This window comes from Macrobrachium rosenbergii, chromosome 12, assembly GCF_040412425.1.
Source record: "Macrobrachium rosenbergii isolate ZJJX-2024 chromosome 12, ASM4041242v1, whole genome shotgun sequence".
Lineage (NCBI taxonomy): Eukaryota > Metazoa > Arthropoda > Malacostraca > Decapoda > Palaemonidae > Macrobrachium > Macrobrachium rosenbergii.
Window position 1 is genome coordinate 115,562,631 of NC_089752.1, and position 19,606 is coordinate 115,582,236.

General features: G+C 38.5%; 1 long non-coding RNA gene across 1 annotated transcript in view; it reads left to right on the forward strand.

Annotated features, from left to right (window-relative positions):
- The first annotated feature begins 735 nt into the window (after nt 1-735).
- LOC136843932 (uncharacterized) overlaps nt 736-19,606 on the forward strand; it is a 48,926-nt gene continuing 30,055 nt past the window's right edge. Inside the window, exon 1 of the long non-coding RNA XR_010854743.1 lies at nt 736-1,201. This is a non-coding gene — a long non-coding RNA (uncharacterized lncRNA). The remainder of the gene's footprint in view (nt 1,202-19,606) is intronic.

The window sequence follows — 19,606 nt, forward strand, 5'->3', positions numbered from 1 at the left end:
ATCTTGTTGATGAATTGTCTTTTATTGTTATAAGTATAATAGCATACAAATAGACAACATATTGTTTATAGATTATAGTTGGCAAAAATTTCAGTGGTAGGGGGGCGTGGGGTGTATACATAATGCAGAGGGGGGCACAAGACAAAAAAGTTTAAGAACCACTGCTATATAACTTTGTGATGTTGAATTTTGGCGGCCTTAAATAATTTCTGTCCGAATATTCATGCAATCAACGGGTTATTCTCACTTTGCCGGTTATGATACTCTAGGAAGCATTCACGGGTAATTATATTCAACGAAAGTGAAACTAACTTACTAGGCAAATCAAGGAGAAATTCAACAAAAATATTAACTGGCAGTCACAAAACTCTAGAGTTAAACCTAATACCGATCAAACTCACAATGCGAGAGCTACTCCTGAGTCAGCTCATTGAGGTTAACATGTTACATAAACTAAAAAGACATTATACAATAAAATCTAGACGCTACAACGATGGAAACTCTACTTAATGTTCTCGCAGTCTTGAAGGAATGGAATGGATTATAAAATTTAGGCCAGAGGTCGAGCGCTCGGAAGTATGACGAAGTCATTCAGCGCTGAAATGGAAACAGAGTGAAAAGGCTTGAAAGGTGTATCAGGAGGAAAACCTCTCAGTTAGACCCACCTCCAGGCCACGAGTTCGTTATATCCTTAGATATAAGGCGTTAATGCCTTTCAAATATACTTTTTTTTTCATGGACTAATTTGGCTTGATTTAAACGTGCTGTTTAGCCGTTGGTCTGATCCGTCAGAAACTTTTTAAGTTTCAGACTGATCGAACCAGGTTGTTAAACCTGAATCAGTAGTACTTGAATCATCAGTGTGTAAAGTGGTAAACTCCCAGAGCTCCAGACGATGGCACACTCGCAGTAGGCTATATATTAATATATATGGGAGAATGTACCGAGATGTTAGGAAGCATCCATGTATGTCGTATGTGCAAAGCCCGGAATGAGATAGGAGCAGCATACGATATTCTTTTGGGAAAACTCAAGGAAAAAAGGCCATAGTTACGCGAGATTCAGTGACGAGGAAAATAAACTTAATGACAACAGCCACAGATGATGTAGATGTTCCTTCTTTACGTTACTACGACCATCTACTTCCGTCCATCAAGGACTAAAAAAAATGGGTCGACCCTCATCAACTAATATTGACGAGGTAAGGCGAATAGACTATTCGTACTGTGCTAGGAGGCATGTGTCCATTGTAGGTAATATGCGTGAAAATTAACGTATATCGTTATCATACTAAATATGGTGCAAGCTTTAATATAAGGTTTTATGATACTGTAATTCAATGCATCATCGTTTCAGTTTATACGTCAGACTTTCCCATTGTTGTAGGCCTATGCTTGCATAAGGGTGAAACGTTGGTGGGTACCTGACCTAGGCGTATAAGACAAGAAACAGCCCTTGATAATCACATTTAGTTAATAAAAATCAAGATAGATTACTATATTTATTACGTTACAGCTGGAACCCAATTAAAGTTTGGTGTTGTGAGTCAATAATTGCTTATATAATTATAACAATATCTTTTCACAAGCCATTCTTTGGAAGATATATTGCGAGAACGTTGCCTTGTGATCTTGACTAGAATAGCGCCTGAAGCCGTTAGCGCAAAATAAATAGGAAAATAGACTTCTCGTACTCATCAATTTGATCAGTTCATCTTGCACGTGAAGCCAGTTTGATCAACCCCGTTTGTCAGACTGGTCTGACAAAATTTGAACGTGTCAGGGGGACCGTTTGAGGAAGTTGACAGAGAGATACGTCAGGCCAGTTTGATAAAGTCAGTACGCCTATAAGCTATGGGGTTTGAAGAATTCATGGCGGTGATGCAAATGACATCGGTTGGTGGCTCTGTGAATGTACTCATTTATAAACAAGTAAAAAAATTCGCCGAAGTTTCTTCGGCGCAATCGAGTTTTCTGTACAGCCGCTACAGCTCATAATCAAGGTCACCGAAAATAGATCTATTTTTCAGTGGTCTCGATATACCGCGGCCCAAGAAACTTTAACCACTGCCCGGTGGTGGCCTATCCTATATACTCGTACAGTAGTTCCCAGAAGCACGATTATGGGTAACTTTAATCTTAAATAAAATAAAAACTGCTAAGGCTAGAGGGCTGCAATTTTGTATGTTAGACAATTGGAATGTGGATGATCTACATACCAATTTGCAGCCCTCCAGCCTCGGTAGTTTTTAAGATCTGAGGGCGGACAGAAAAAGTGCGGACGGACAGACAAAGCCGTCACAATAGTTGTCTTTTACAGAAAACTAAAACGACACATTTACGCATTTCTTGTAAGAGGGAGTGGCTTCACCAACACACAAACTGTAGATCGATCGCCTCTCATTTTACCAAACTGTATCTATAACGAAACGAATTACGGGATAAATAACGGTACAGTAAAAACGACTGAGCTTCCCTTTTAGTACGTGTTGTTGCTATTGTTGCTAAAGCTGAGGCGGGAGCTGTTAATTTAATAACGAGGCAACGTTGATTCATGGAAATTCCCGCCTAGAGCATCAAGTCTGTTGAGTAAGCGTTGGGATGGCGATCTTTCATCGAATTACATTTCTCTGCGTTATAGTCAGCGATGGCATTATGTTACCGATAAATCGGGTTGTGAATGAAGAAATCAAAGTGAAAATTACTAACGAACTTGAGGAAGCAAGCATACTTGCTTTCGTTGCCAATTACCGTGCCAGTGCTCCCCACTCTCTTTTAACATGCATGTGCGTGTGCTCGAGTGCCTAAGTACCAGATGCTTGTTATACTGACGAAAACTATGGTTTAAACAACGTAATTAAAGATGAACTTGCTGGAGAGGACGTATGTTATGAATATCTTAAAAAAAACAACACGCGCAAGATTTGTAAAGACTTTAAATCCGAACTTCCGAACGCAAAGTTGGGTCTAAGAGCAAACAAACAAACGAACAAATTGACTACTCTGAGCAAATGCACAAGCAAGGGCGCGTTCATGTGCCGTGTCGAGCGGCAATTCCTTGCCACATGACCTGACCCTGCCGTCGACGTTTCGGAGCGCCGTGCAGCCATACGTAAATTCCACGTTTGAAATGTAAAAGACAGCTGATCCATTTTCTTCGTAATCAACATTACCAAACGTTGCCACTCGCTGGGCCTATGACCAGATCTAAATATCGACCTGTGAGTCACATCAGTTGCTCCAAAGTCAGCGAATGTCACACGAGCGAGGACTGAGGAGGCGGAGGAGGAGGAGGAGGAGGAGGAGGAGGAGGAGGAGGAGGAGGCAGCAGCCTCGCCGGGATTACACGTGAGAGGAAATCTGGTAGGGGCGTTCAAGAGGCTTATACACACAGCACAATGCCACTCGCAGGGGCCTTGAACCGCTTAATTTATTGGAATGCTGAAACTGAACGTTACCCTTTTTCTCCATGTTTTCCATAAGATCTCATGCAGCTGCAGGCTCAAGTATGGGGCGCTTTCCCGCGTTTAAGACAGTTGTTGATAGATGTAATATTTACATTACTGATATAACTAATAAATCTATAAGTCAAAATGGTTCTTACGTCTTTAGAAAATTCATGAAGCTTAATAGAAACGATTTTTTCGGTCGAGAGACAGCGCTTGAACTCATCCGGGTTCAAGCTGACTCTCGCCCTACCTGTTGAGTGGAATTACCATAATATTGATTCGTCTTACCGCAGGTACATGTTAAAAACGTAAATGCTACATTCAGCACGGTCACCTGTTTGCTTCTGACGCATCACAAGTAATAAAATCTAAGGCTAATTTTAACAAACACTCGCAACGTCAGCCAAATAGTCGATGAAATCACTTTCAGAAATAAATAAATAAAAGGGGAATTGTCCGCGAGGATTATACAGACACCATATTGAGAATCGTCTGATCTTTCTTCATCTGCAAGTGTGAACGGCTTTTTACTACTAATGAGTTTTATCCCGTCTTCTGAGATCATATCTGTAAGAATTCAGACGGAGAAAATATCAGCAAAGGAGCAAGGCCTAAATGAAGATCCTGACTCTTTTTTTTTTTAACCTCGATAAGAAATAATGGCTATTTGCTTTCATTTCGTGTCATAGAATGTCACTGAGCGCGATAAGAACAGGAGAATAAGCCGCTAAATTAAGAAACGGAACCAGGCATTATAGGCCTATGTGAAGATCTTGAATTTTTTTTAAATCTCGATAAGAAATAATGGCTATTTGCTTTCTTTTCATGTCATAGAATGTAACTAAGCGCCGATAAGAACAGGAGAAAAAGCCACTAAATTAAGAAACGGAATAAGGCACTATAGGCCTATGTGGAGATCCTGACTTTTAAAAAAAAATCTCGATAAGAAATAATGGCTATTTGCTTTCTTTTCATGTCATAGAAAGTCACTGAGCGCCGATAAGAACAGGAGAAAAAGCCACTAAATTAAGAAACGGAACAAGGCACTCTAGGCCTATGTGGAGATCCTGACTTTTAAACAAAATCTCGATAAGAAATAATGGCTATTTGCTTTCTTTTCATGTCATAGAAAGTCACTGAGCGCCAATAAGAACAGGAGAATAAGCCACGAAATTAAGAAACTGAATAGCAACAATAATTACGCGTAAAGGCTGAGTTGGTAAAATCAAACTAGGCAATAGAAAAAAAGAAAGAGGAGAATAATTTCCAAGTTTCAGATCAGAGTTGAAAGAAGGGACATTAAGAAACTTGGCTTGTACCCCAACCAACCGTTTGCCATCTGCAAGTTGCATAGCTGTGACGATGAATGTTGCCAAACACAGCATCAATTTTAATGCGTCACTATTGATAAATAAAAAGAAAATGAAAGTCACCCCGCTGTGTGCGACGATCATGTCTGTGAATCTGCTAAGAAGTCTGATATTGCGATGCAAAAATTGCTTATTCACTGATTTGATTCTTTTTTTTTTTTCTCATCTAAGCATGTCTGACACACTTTCATGTGCAGCTTCCAGGTACAAAAAATAAAAAAAAATAAACGAATAACTTACCAAATCAAGTTTCTAACAACAAGGGTGAGGCTCTCTAGGGTTTAGTCTGCCATCTTTTGATTCTTTCAAAAATTAATTTTAAAAGGTAATATGATAATAATTAATCTAATGTTCTCCTTAGCGCAAGAGTTCATATATTATGTATCAATTTTCGGATGCAATAGTCAAGTTATCGAGTGTTGTAGATACTTCTAAATAGTTATGGGGAATTATTAGTGAGAAAGAAAAAATCTACACACACTTGCATAGACCATTCCTTCACGCAGCACGTGTATCGAGTTCTACTGGGCTATTATATTATCAAGTCGATCCCTAGTCTGTTGTGTTGTTGGTAACGTATTTCTAGACTTTAGAACATGGATGTCAGGTTCATTCAAAAGAGATAGTAATGCTATATAGCGCGCGAGAGGAAGAAATTGCAAAGGAGAGACGAAGAATGCAATCATACTGTATAGTACAGAAATGATAGCATCATTTCAAACATTGAAGAATAAGGCAAATGTAAGTATTAAGCATCTGATGCACAAAAATCATGACATAAGGAGTCTCTTCACAGTCGTTCTTAGTAGAAAATTTAGCAGTTTGAATGATTTATCTTCATACACGCTTGAAAATATTCGAACACCCAGAATATTTACATAAAAGAGGCCCTGGATTTCATAGTCCTCAAACAACAGAAGTTTTTTTTTTATTTAAAGGCTTACAATCTTGAGATACATAATAGTAGATTTACGTAGTAAAAATTATACATGGGAGTGATAAGGGAATATGTGAGAAAACTGTGGTTCTCCATGAGAACGTTTTAATATAGATCGTAAACTCCCAAGGATAGCTGTAGTACTAACTTCCAGCTGCCTTCGATTTATGCGACCTTGCCGATTGTATAATTGCCTCGCCACTGCCATGACAATATCTTTCACTGTCAGTTAAATTGTCAGGCAATCATAAACTGAAGTGCAAAACTTGTTTTCGCCCAGCGGAAGACATCCCACGACAGTCTCATGAAGTTCGGTGTGTTTTTGGTGACTTTAAGTTGCAGGTGTGAGTTTTTTGAAGCAGTATTTCATTCCGTTATAAAGGACTAGGGGCATGGCAACTTGAGGTTAGGTAAATAATAACTGGGGTCTCTATTTTACATGTACCATTTCCGGCAATGTTCGAGTAAAATTGCTATTGTCATTCAGTATTATTTTATCATCACCTGGTAAATATATCATTTTCTTGCCCACGACGCAGTTGTATATTATTAGCGCACTCTAAAAGACAATGAAGTTTACATTTCGTAACTCGTATGGAATGCCCCTTCGTATAATAAAAAAATCTTATAACCCCTCCAGGCAGGTTCCTATCCTTATACGGCCTGAGCAGCTGGGCTGTCAAAGAGAGAGAGAGAGAGAGAGAGAGAGAGAGAGAGAGAGAGAGAGAGAGAGAGATGAGCATCATAACCAAGGATTTTGTTGTGACTGCCGCTACAGAAGTGTAATAACCTCAGGCCGTATATAGTTCTAGTTGAAATAACATCTCCTAAGTTAGCAATAGGCATAGATTTAGTTTCGTTGGCATTATTTAATCACTCAGTGATTTTGTTTTTATTTTTAGTGATTTGTTCAAAGGTTTCATTTAGAGTTGTTCATGTGGTGTTAACAACTTTCTGGAAATCACTTTCGGTTTCTCCTTATCGGCCTAAAGAATGGCTTGTTTTTTAAATGCAGAGTTCTTTATTGTTCAAGATAATTCATATTTCTCTCCTTCAGCAAACCTCATGGCGTATGTTAATTGCTATTTTATTTCAGTTCTTGAGATTTTCCTACGAGACAGTAACTATAAACGGTCGTTAGCAATGCAAAGTACACCTTCATTATTGTCCTTGAATATTCCCATGGAGGCGTTTTCTTTAGTAAGTGCGGTGTATCACGTTGCACAAGTTCTTTTCAGTACTTCCTTGAGAGTTTTTTAATGATTATTTGACACTGGTTGCTTCGTAACAACCTGATGAGTAAAATTTTCCAGGGCCTCTTGGGTCTCGTATCTGACGCCACTGAAGCTTACTGAGCTGTTGTTTAGTTACAATAGGCTCATTATTCACTACGGGATCGTATGCCACTATTTTTGTTAATTATCAGAATTCTTGTTTTGGGATTAAACAGTGGATTTGTTTCTGCGTTCTTTGTGACATGAACAATAGAATGTGTCCTATAAATGTTGCTTTTACAGAGTGGTGGTTAGTCTATCTAAGTAACATAGAGTTGAATATAAAGTCGTGTGTCAGTGTGGAACTGAATAAAAGAGTTATTTAAGTTTAACATTAAAGGTGTCTAAAGTAAAGCGCAAAAGACATCTGTACAATAGAGGGTTTGAATTTGGAATATTCATAAGCGCAGAGCTGAACACCCATATCACAGGCAAGCTGTCCACATTCCCTCGCCGCCGGGGCTCATCTTGACCTGGTGTTCCATATGCGGAAAGGAGATTCTAGCCTTCTGAAAGTTAATGCAAACAGATTGAAGCGTTTTAAATTTTGAATTTTTCACACAAAAGTTCAAAGCATTAGAATAGACGACGAGATTGAGAGAGGTAACCAAGGATTCCTCTGATATATACTCGCTTCCACCAAACCGCTTTGGCATGTTTCAAGTTTCAGTGACGCTTGTTTGCTAATGGAGGTGAGATTGTTAGACCTACGCTTGATTTCCCTTTTATATTCGGTCATGGGACCGGCTCGAGTACATAAACTCTTCTGAGAGAGCTCTATTGGTATGGCAGTTCAGAGAGAGAGAGAGAGAGAGAGAGAGAGAGAGAGAGAACCGGCAGTTGTGGATCATCTCCTTATCTCATCAGCTACTGAAATACTTTATATTCATCCTGCGTATTCGTCCACATATTGCAGTAACTCCCCTGCCGTATTGCATTCATTGTAGCACTTCAACTTACAAATTCACAGTGTTAAGAGAAGTTCCGTGAGTTTTTTTATGCAAATAAGTTAATTACCATTTTTGCCTTGAGATCATGGCTTCCCTGTGGGGACAGTAATCATTCCCAAACAGTGATACTTTCATTCAAAAACTGTTTAAAGAGAAAACTAAGCTCTATTTCAGACAGAGTACGCCTAAACAGATAAAAAACACCTTTTCACAAGACTTCTGTCTTTACATAAACTTTGAGTAACAGATTTCCTGCCATGCAACAGCTTATTAGATAATTCCGTTTTCTTTACTACGCCTCTCGTTATATAATTTCCCCATCTACTACTTTTATTCCTTTTTCCTGTGTGACGTTGACGCTTAAACCTTCTATTGAGTTTCTTAAGATGTATGGATTACTTCCCACTAGGTGTCTGTAGCCCAAACCTATTTATCCACCGTCTTCTTTCTGCGCGATATTCTCATATTTTTCTTATGATTGTGTAAATTACATTCGTTTCCACTTTTTTGTTTTTTCCTCATCAGCTGGAACTACCCTTTATTTTCACTTCCGCTTCAACCAAATAATGATCTGATATACCTCCAGCCACTCTTCTCACCATTACCTCCATCAACAGACATTCCATTTACTCTGTGCTAGTAGAACTCATAAAAAAGATAGAAATACCTTTTCAAAGCATGGAATCTCCTGGTCACAGTCACCAGGTTTATTTAATTACCATCGCCCTATACAACGGGCTCATAAATTCTATAATACTTAATATTCTTGGATACATTTTCCACGGAAAAATCTTTAATCCCACATAGGAAGTGAAATGGAAACTCTCTCTCTCTCTCTCTCTCTCTGTGGCAATGGCGATAGCAGCTCAGCGCTTTGTCCCAGAAGTATTACAAAGCATGATAATCTAACCTCTCCCGCACTTATATAGTTCATCTGTCGAATTAAGACTGACTCGACTTGAACAGATATATACTAGTCCTAAGTCTAATACCCATATGTTACGCATTTATATGAAACCTAATGGCTAAACTCAGTAACATCTTTGTAAATGCAGCGGCCTTGCGTTTTTTGTGGAAAAAAAACAACAGGTTAACAGAGGTATAAACATGGTTATTTGTTTTTAGGTAGATTGATAATGTGCTGTGAACAGATAATACAAGTTGGTGAAACTTCCGGACAATTTAGGTAGACTGGACTAAAGAGATATTGTAATAGAAGAACCATAATGACAGAGTTGCGCAGTGTTTGTATTGGGTAGGGGGAGCATGACACACTGCTGATGAGCCTTCTATGTAATAGAAGTTTTTGAAGCAATGGTTTCATCCTCGACTCACAGTTGAAGCATGAACAAGGCAGTGACTGGGGTATTATTTTTCCCTCGAGCCAGCCCCTACTGAGAAAGACAGGCTATTAGTGGAAATTATATCTATTGATTTATTAATGTATGTATGTTTGAGAACATAATCCCACATTCGCGAATGAAGAAGTACTCGGTAATAATTGAATGATAATTGAAATATTAACATTATTTACATGATAAAAGAGTAATAAGCATAAACAGCTGTCTTAGCTAGACCGATATTCAAACTGACGTGAGTGGAGCCTTGCGAAGTAAGTACTCGATAGTAATTGAATAATGATTGAAATATTAACACTATTTACTGGATGGTAAAAGATAATAAAGGATAATCAGCATAAACAGATTTCTTAGCTAGACCGATATTCTTACTGTGACGCGAGTGGAGCCTTACAAAGTAAGTACTCGATAGTGATTGAATAATAGTTGAATTATTAACACTATTTTACTAGATGATAAAAGATAATGGAGAATAGTCATCATAAACTGTCTCTTAGCTAGGCCAATAGTCTTACTTTGACGTGAGTGGAGCCTTACGAAGTAAGTACTCAATAATAATTGAATAATAATTGAAATATTACCACTATTTTACTAGATGATAAAAGATAATGAAGAATAATCAACATAAACAGCTCTCTTAGCTAGACCAATAGTCTTATTTTGATGTGAGTGGAGCCTTACGAAGTAAGTACTCGATAATAATTGAATAATAATTGAAATATTAACACTATTTTACGAGATGATAAAAGATAATGAAGAATAATCAACATAAACAGCTCTCTTAGCTAGACCAACAGTCTTATTTTGACGTGAGTGGAGCCTTACGAAGTGGTAGTACCAGTCTGCGTCCGTGCGCAAAGCGTTCGGCCTATTATCAATTCCAGAACAATAGGATTTTTGCGGTTGATTGACACTCTACCTTGCTGTATCATTTAAAACCGGGAATGTAATAATGCGTGTGAAATACAGTTCGAGCGAATGGATGTAATAATTCGTAGGAAATCGTAGAGAAAAGGAGGCACAACAACCGCATATCTAACGCACCTTTAATGTCAGTAATCCCTGGCAGACCTACTTGTCAGTGTGACGCAAGAGTCGAGACGATAAAGGAAAGTTTCGAAGGATATTGACAAAAGGCGCCAGAAATGTTGTCCACGTTGAGAATACGGAGAGAGAGAGAGAGAGAGAGAGAGAGAGAGAGAGAGAGAGACTAATCACTGAGAGGACATGTGTGTCAGTGTGTATTTATATAAAAAAAAATTCTGTAAAATGACACCATATCTAGTACGGGATTAAAAAGTGTGTGTGTGTGTTTGAGAGAGAGAGAGAGAGAGAGAGAGAGAGAGAGAGAGAGAGAGAGAGAGAGAGAGAGAGAGAGAGAGAATATAATCACTGAGAGGACATATGTGTCTTAATGTGTATTTATATAATAGAAAATTCTGTCGAATGACATCGTATCTAGTACAAGATTAAGAGAGAGAGAGAGAGAGAGAGAGAGAGAGAGAGAGAGAGAATGACATCGTATTTAGTACTAGATTAAAAGAGAGAGAGAGAGAGAGAGAGAGAGAGAGAGAGAGAGAGAGAGAGAGAGAGAGAGAATAATCACCGAGAAGACATATGTATCTTAATGTGTATTTATATAATAAAAAATTCTGTCGAATGACATCGTATCTAGTACTAGATTATGAGAGAGAGAGAGAGAGAGAGAGAGAGAGAGAGAGAGAGAGAGAGAGAGAGAGAGAGAGAATAATCACTGAGAAGACATATGTATCTTAATGTGTATTTATATAATAGAAAATTCTGTAGAATGACATTATCTAGTACAAGATTAAGAGAGAGAGAGAGAGAGAGAGAGAGAGAGAGAGAGAGAGAGAGAGAGAGAGAGAGAGAGAGAAAATAATCACTGAGAGGACATATGTATCTTAATGTGTATTTATATAATAGAAAATTCTGTAGAATGATATCGTATCTAGTACTAGATTAAAAGAGAGAGAGAGAGAGAGAGAGAGAGAGAGAGAGAATAATCACTGAGAGGACATATGTATCTTAATGTGTATTTATATAATAGAAAATTCTGTAAAATGACATCTAGTACATGATTAAGAGAGAGAGAGAGAGAGAGAGAGAGAGAGAGAGAGAGAGAGAGAGAGAGAGAGAGAGAGAGAGAGAGCGAAACACCAGTTTGTTACTTATTGCATACATAAATTGGGTAATAAATAAGAAGATTTAAAGAACTGCATTGCTAACACGCCACGTGGCTGGAATTAAAACTACCATCGTGATTTATTGATTTCATAAGTGAAGGTTTGATATTCAGTAAACTTAGGGCTCATTTTTTCAATCAAGTTTCGGCCAATGGGAGGCCCCAGTTACCGTTTCTTCTTCTTCTTCTTCTTCTTCTTCTTCTTCTTCTTCTTCTTCTTCTTCTTCTTCTTCTTCTTCTTCTTCTTCTTCTTCTTCAGAAGATGAACCCTATTCATATGGAACAAACCCACCACGGGAGCCATTGACTTGAAATTCAAGCTTCCAGAGAATATTAATGTGTTCATTAGGAAGAAGTAAGAGGAGGTAAAGGGAAATACAGAAAGAAGAGATCTCACTCATTAAGCAAGAAAGAATAAATTAACAAATCAATAAAATGGATAAAAATGTATTAAAACGCAAGGAGAATGGTATTAGGGTAGCAATGCATTGCACCTTCCCTTGAACTTCTGAAGTTCCAATTATACGACATCCTCAGTAGGGATGCTGTTCCACAATCCAACGGTGCGAGGAATAAAAGACCTCTGGAACTTTGGAGAAGTTCGACAGCGAGGCACATTTACTGCACAGAAAGGGCGTGTTTCTCGCCATGGCTTATGAAATACAATTCAGGTCGTCAAAAGATGGAATTGAAGGCGGTTGGACAGCAAGATGAAGAGGCCCAACAAATAAATAAGAAGTACAAGGTTCTCAAGGTGGAACTGGGAGACAAATCAACAGCTCACTAAGGAGTAATAGTTAGAGGTGTTGAAATGGAAGTAAAGTAAAGCGCCAAAAAAGTGGATTCAGCTACGGGCCGAAGGGATGCTGCAAACACCCTTTAGCAATGCTCACGGTATGCCACGTGAGGAGCACTGGCGACACTAGCTTCCCTACGGCGGTATTCATCATGTTTGTTTCTCAGTCTTCTCTGGTGCTAGTACTAAACATGGCTGAAGATCCTTGTGAAGCCGTGTTTAGTACTAGCCCCTCGGGGATCAAAGCATTATATACACCCATTTCTATATTGTGTGGTCGACAGATTATATCAATAGACGATATCTTCGTGCAGCCGTCTACTTTACATTTACCATGCTGTGTTTAGTACTAGCACCTCGGAGTAAATGACGCATAGATAACAGGCCAAAGTAACACCCAAAAGAAAATATCAACCAGTATATTAGATGTGAATATTCAGATGTTGCTCTCGCATACAGCATTTATGAATCACATTCGTGGGTCATCGTTGCTTAATAATGAACTGACGACCCGAAGACCATTTTATCCAGGTCAATATGTTTCAGTTTTATTCCCCAAACCTTGCGATCAATGGGAATGTCAAACCAACAAGGAATTATCATACCGGAGATTCAACTAGTCACATTGTGTCTCAAATGGTATTTTATAAGTAACAGGTAGAAAATGCTCTCTTATTTAGCCTTGTTCTACGTTTATAGGAGTTTAATTTTGTTCCAGCTCCTTACGGTACCATGACGGTGCGAACATGTCAACGCCATAGAATTCTGTCACTTTGAAAAAACCGCGAGAGAACTTTTGAAATGGTAATTTCATCTTAAAAATTGACATTAGCTTTTTTGGACGTAAATTTCAGCTGAATGCAGAAAGAACGTGTTTTACGGAAAGTTCAGTTTTTGTTATGTAGCCGATTTCCCCCCCCCCCTCAAGAAAATACTATTTATCAATGTCTTGAAGTTCTTGATTTGCATAAAGATTCTGGCATGATCATTCTGCGAGCAAATATTGCGCAGTAAATTTGGACATACTGTTAACTAGTTATTCTTGCAATTGCTGTTTATTAACTCTCATTGATGGCCACTTAAAAAAGGATTTTATTTTTCTTCTTGAAGCCTGGTGCCTGAAAGCCAGTTCCATCCTTCTTCATATAACGCCAAATGAAATACGGTTTATTCCGCCATAGTTGTCAGGTCGATGCGTGTTCATAGTAATCCCTTCATTCGCCACTAAATTAAAGTGCTTTGTCGTTAGGAAGCCAGATATCTTCAAATAGTAAACCTAGCCCCGCCAACTACTTGTTCTTAATCCTTCCTTTAGTGATTTCTCAGGAGTAGTATAAAACGAAACATTGAATGTTACGTGAATTTAAAGTAGGTATGAGATTATTGTATACTTGGTGTCAGCTGTGCGTCCATATAATATTCGGCACTTTCCGACTATTTCCAGATTATGCTTCGTGGAATCAATATTGGGTGCTGCTTTGTCGTGTAATCTACGCGTCACCTACTCCGAGGTGCTAGTACTTTTCTTATTTACTTGTTATATACATAATAACTCGAGTTTTAAAAGACGTCTTCCATAAATCTATCTGTTACAATGCTAAAATAGTACTAAACACTGCGGAAGCTCCTTGGTACGTCGTGTTTAGTACTATCCCCTCGGGGATCGAAGTATTGTATACACCCATTTCTATATTGCGTGGTCGACAAATTATATTAATAAACGATGTCTAGTACTAAACACGACGTCCCAAGGAGCTTCTGCCACGTTTAGTACTAGCACCTCGGACTAGGTGACGCGTAGATAAGCTCAGTTGCTCTGTTATAAGTGAGTCGTAGATATCGGATAAATTCCTGTGGTTTTCTAAGTTTTTATTCTAGCTGCATTCAGAACTGTCTACCCTGTTAGAGTTTAAGGACCAAATATTTTCTCTTGTCATTTGAATATTTTTAATTATATTCAGAAACTATTTTTAAGCTTGTAACAGAATTTAGAATAAAGAACCACCTTGTGACAAAGAAGTGGTAAAATGCAAATGTAGAAATTAACGGCAAAAATCTTTCTGTGGAGTAAAAAAACTGAAGTCATTTGCAGCCTTGTGGTTCCTTAGAAGAAACTGTGGAATGTCCAGTGACCATTGTTAATTAAATGAAGGACAGTGTTGCTACCCTTGGATCAACTGTTTTTCCCTTCGAATTTTAAATGCCTATGAGCGTGGGTTTTGTATATACTGTAAGACTGTTATATACTTCAGAAAATTTCTATAACAGTGGCTTCTCTTCTGCGGAAGGAGACTTTCAGTTCAAACTACCGAATGACATTTAATTTCTGAGTGACATGTCGAATCTCATACCCTCATTGCATGCTTTTAGTTGCCACGGTAACAGATACCCGGTGTTTGCCATCTCATTTCTGGGGGATATAAGCCCCATAATTGTGATATACGAAGTTCACTTTGATTTTCATTCTGTGAAGCTTTCGTCTACCCAGATTGATTGTTTGTGTCCTTGAATATTCCTTTTAGAAGCTTTGGTTAAATATTTCTGCCGTCTTGATTACGCACTTGCTTTCTCGTCTTATACGTTATTTAGTCAACGTATGAACACAATTTCTTCATTTTTCAAACCTGGATCACAGACAGTGTTGTTCTAACTGTCCCAGTTTCACATTTTTTAGTAATAATTCCCTGTGCAGATAAATCGGTATTCTTTCACAAGTTCCCATACTAAGACGGAGCTAAAAGTACTCCTGCGTCTTACAGATCTGTCCTACAGTATGCGAAACCACTCTCTTTAGTTCTCTGTAAAAGAAAACTACTGAGATGGCTATTTACCTATCTGTCCGTCCGCACTTTTTCTGTCCGCCCTCAGATCTTAAAAACTACCGAGGCTAGAGGGCTGCAAATTGGTAGATTGATTATTCACCCCCCAATCATCAAACATACCAAATTGCAGCCCTGTACCCTCAGTTGTTTTTATTTGAGGTTAAAGTTAGGTTTGATCGTGCGTCTGGCACCGCAACAACACAAGGCCACCACGGCCGGCTGAGAGTTTCATGGGCCGTGGCTGCGAGTTTCATAGAGCATTATGTGCTGTACAGAATACTGTTTTTCTAGTCCTACAGGCCGAACCTTTGTTACCAAAGCTTCAATTCGTACTGAAATATCCAGTTTAGTTTCTTTGAATAATATACTGTATTTTCATGTGAGTTTTATTGTTTATATAATGCAACGCTGGTGCAGCGGTACATTCGAAACCTCAAGACTAAGTATTTATTTTTCCTCAGTGCAATAGACCTAGCCATAAAATTACAGAATAGGTGGCGGCTACTTGCAAATCCGTAGCCACTTAGTGACGCCTTGTACATAACTACAGCACAGCTACAGTGTATCTTTATAGTCTAATTCAAAGCTGTTTGCAAGAGCAAGTAAACGATTCTCTTTATACCAGAAGAGAGAGAAGTCTTGACCATGCAAATGGAATTTTCTCTACAAAGGAATTCACAGCAGTTAACTAGCGTTCCTTATTTTAGAGCACTTCCTAATGTATACCGCGAAAGGAGTAACAACCATAGAATAAACTAATTATTATTATTATTATTATTATTAATGAGGGGTAAAGTACTATACGTCTAATCTCAAAATGACATCACCAGCTGACAAACCAGTCAGTAAGCTGCCAAACCTGTTCGTGGAAACCAACGAATTGTATGTGGAAGACTTATAATAACGCTTCCTAAGTCTTGCGCTATTTTAATTCTTAATAAAGTCAATTCAGCAATGAGGTAAAGAGAAAGTCTCTTTGCTAATCGCAATGTCTCGGTGAAGGGGCGAAATGAACAGCACGTATTCAAACAAGAGAGAGAGAGAGAGAGAGAGAGAGGAAATTCCAGTACGAGCATTTTAGATACTGACTCTCTCTCTCTCTCTCTCTCTCCCTGTCCCCGAGACAAAAGATCCCACAGAGGACGAAGTGAAAGCAGATCGTCTTTGGTGAGGAGGAGTGGTTGAGGCGTAGGCGGACCTTCGGGAAACAAGTTCTCCTCTCCCACGCTTAGTACAGTAGACCTTCTCTTCTCTTCTCCCGGCCATCTTGCCGCCCTCGTCAGCTTCTTCACCTTCTTTTATCAGGTTACCTTCACGGAGGAAATAGAGAGGTCCTAGGGACACGAAGGAGGGGAGGGCCTGAAAGACGATGGATAGACTGCATTCGAGGACAGGCCAAGAAATAGACGCAAGATAGAAATTCCTGGAAAAGGCTCGTTAAAAACGCCGACCCCGACTAGAGATTAAGCTGAGAAGAAGAGAGAGAAGACTAGGTAACTTTACAACGGTTAAAATGCGGTAATAATACTAATAACAGTTTGAGAACGAAGCATTGGCAAGTTTACGTTTGCCTTCATCACGTAACAATTATTATACCCTCACATAAGATAAAATTGATCTCTCTTGTATAAGTTCGACGTGAACACAAAAGAGTCAACTAATTTATTAAGAAGCAAACGTCACGGCATCGGTTTATGACACAAAATCCATAGACTCATCCGAAACAAATAGAAATGTGTATCAAGGACCGTTATCTGGGTTCAGACTTCCTGTGGTTTATTACACGCCGGTTATGTGTAAACATATTTACCAGAGGGAGGAAATGCTTCAGTAGAACACGAACTGACTGGAAAAGACGCACAACAGATGTTCATTAAACTTATAGATCATGTATCCTAACTGAACCCTTGTGATAACCTGTGCCAACAAGGTTCCAGCACTATCACCTCCATCTTGAAAAGAAAAAATCCTGTTGAATTTGAACTCTATTGGAACTTCCTTGGATAACATGACACTTGATAATCATCAAAGGGTTCTTCCTATGCCTCTCTTTTTATGAATCTTCTCCACATTGTCAGCTCTTTTCATTTTCTGTACAGGATTTATGCAACGTGGTTAAAATCTTGTGTGCGTTGGTGGTGTTTCTTCCCACGCTTTCGGTAACATCCAACTGACATTTGGAAACGTCTGTTTGGTAATAGAATAAATCATGTTTTTGTATCGTTCAAGTTGGCTGCTTTTTTGGAAACTTTTCCTAAAGTCACAGACATGAGTGTTAAGTAGATATTTGTGGTCAGTAAAAGCACTACACCAAGCTTCGCTGTTTTGTACCCCGGCAGTGCACCTCATGCGGTGCACTGTAGGCATTACCTAAGGTTCTTTGCAGCGTGCCTTCCTTAGGCGCCTAGCTACAACCCCTCTTGTTTCTTTTACTGTACCTCCTTTCATATTCTCTCACCCATCTTACTCTCTCCTAACAATTGATTCATAGTGCAACTGCTTTGAGGTTTTCCTCCTGTTACGCCTTCCAAACCTTTTACTGTCAATTACCGTTTCAGCGCTGAATGACCTCAGAGGTCTCAGCGCTTGGCATTTGGCCTAAATTTATATTCAGTTCAATTCAGTTCGCTGTTTTGTAGGGTAAAGTATCCTTCAGATACTGATATGTAAGGAAACCGAGTCTCGAACGCGGTGCAGAAGTTTGCTGGAAAATAATGATTGCAAATAACTAAATTTCAAGATACTATTTTGCTTGAAAGTTATTATTTCTATTTAGCAAAAAGAAGGTAGCTGTGTTCTCATGACTAATCATTGCAGTTAATATAATAATGACACACGTTACGTTACGATTTTCACTTTTTTCCCAAAGATGCTGCTGTGTTAGAAAGCATTTTACTATTTGTTCCAAAGCCAATAGTGAGGGCATTAATTATGGCATTTGCAATGAAGGCTCACTTTTGATTTCAGAAAAAAACATACTAAAAAGTCTTTGCAAGTGAATTTTCTATCCAAAATGAAAGGCCGTAGATCATTCTCGTCGCCTATTTCAAATAGAGGCCTAATAATAGTTAACTATCATCTTACCTTGGTACATTGAGCTAAGCTGCTAATCAATTATGAAAATGTCCTTCGGCTGTAACATGGACTGCTTTCATAGAAGTTTCCCCTCACAGACTCTGCTCTACCGTGTCGTTTGACTCAATAAGAATACTAATGAGGTAAAACCCCCGAAGGTTCCGAGGTCGAGTTTGTTTGAAGCAGAAGTCTACCAATTTTGTAGCGATTATTCTTTCATTGTTACCCTTATTTTTTGTATAGAAGACGATATACAAAAGGAAGAAGTAATTATATTCGTTAGTGTATTTTGCTTTCGTGATACAACATAGAACGATAAATGAATAAAATATAAAATGTGTGATGTAAAGCCGAGGCGTAGTGGTCTCTTCAGCAATGCGGTTTATATTAGCCACCGCGTTGTTTGTTGAGAATTAGACCATACCCATACAAACGCTTTGGGGGGGTTTCGTTTGTTCCCGATGCGTTTTTTTTTATTAAAGTATGTTAAAGTTTTCATTATTATTCATTAATTGTTGATTTGACGACATACACACAAATTACGAGTCCTAGGTTTAGGATTGTTAAGGAAGGTGCTTATGTTAGGAACTGTGCTTTCCCTTCAAGATGATTTTGAAGTTACATAATTTCATGATGTTCAATTGGGTGAACCCTTCCCCTACCCCTCTCCCGCCGGCAAGAAGGACCCACGTCCTGGGTTAGGCTGGGATGAAGTCTCATATTTCACCCTGATCTATTGCATCTTAAAACGGGTAGGGCCCGGGGCCTCGATTAGGAATGCTAAAAAAAGTTTATTTTAGAATAGGACGTGCAAATGTAATATCAAATTTCACGTTTTTATCGCTGAGATCAACCCCCAGTTTCTTAATGTAGAGGGAGTGAGTAATTTCCGATGGAAACGTACGTCAAAATCATTTTGAAACTCCATGAACTATAGAATAAAATACTTGACAAAGTTGGCTTGTGCTGACAGCTGATTTCTATCGGTCTTGGGTAAATTATAAACCAATAAAAAGATACACCTGAAGTATGATCAATGACTATTTTATTTAACCCCATGACCCTTTCATATTATGATAACATCTTCACTGCACTCAAGTGTAGTGATCGAAATATTGGAAAGATACAGAAATTGTGACTTCTTTTGTTTTAATAGGTATAATGACTCCCTGTTCCTAACGATAGCAAAGTTCACGAGTGAAGTTCCCAGTCTTCTGAAAACTTTCGCCTAACGGTCTGTTCGACCTAATGAGCTTCCCTGAAGTTGTTTTTCAAAGTTTTTTTTCCCCAGTTCTCGACCAATGATACGTCTTTTATGTTTTGTTAGGTAGGTGGAATTAATATTATCGATAATTCATTTCATTAACAGTTTT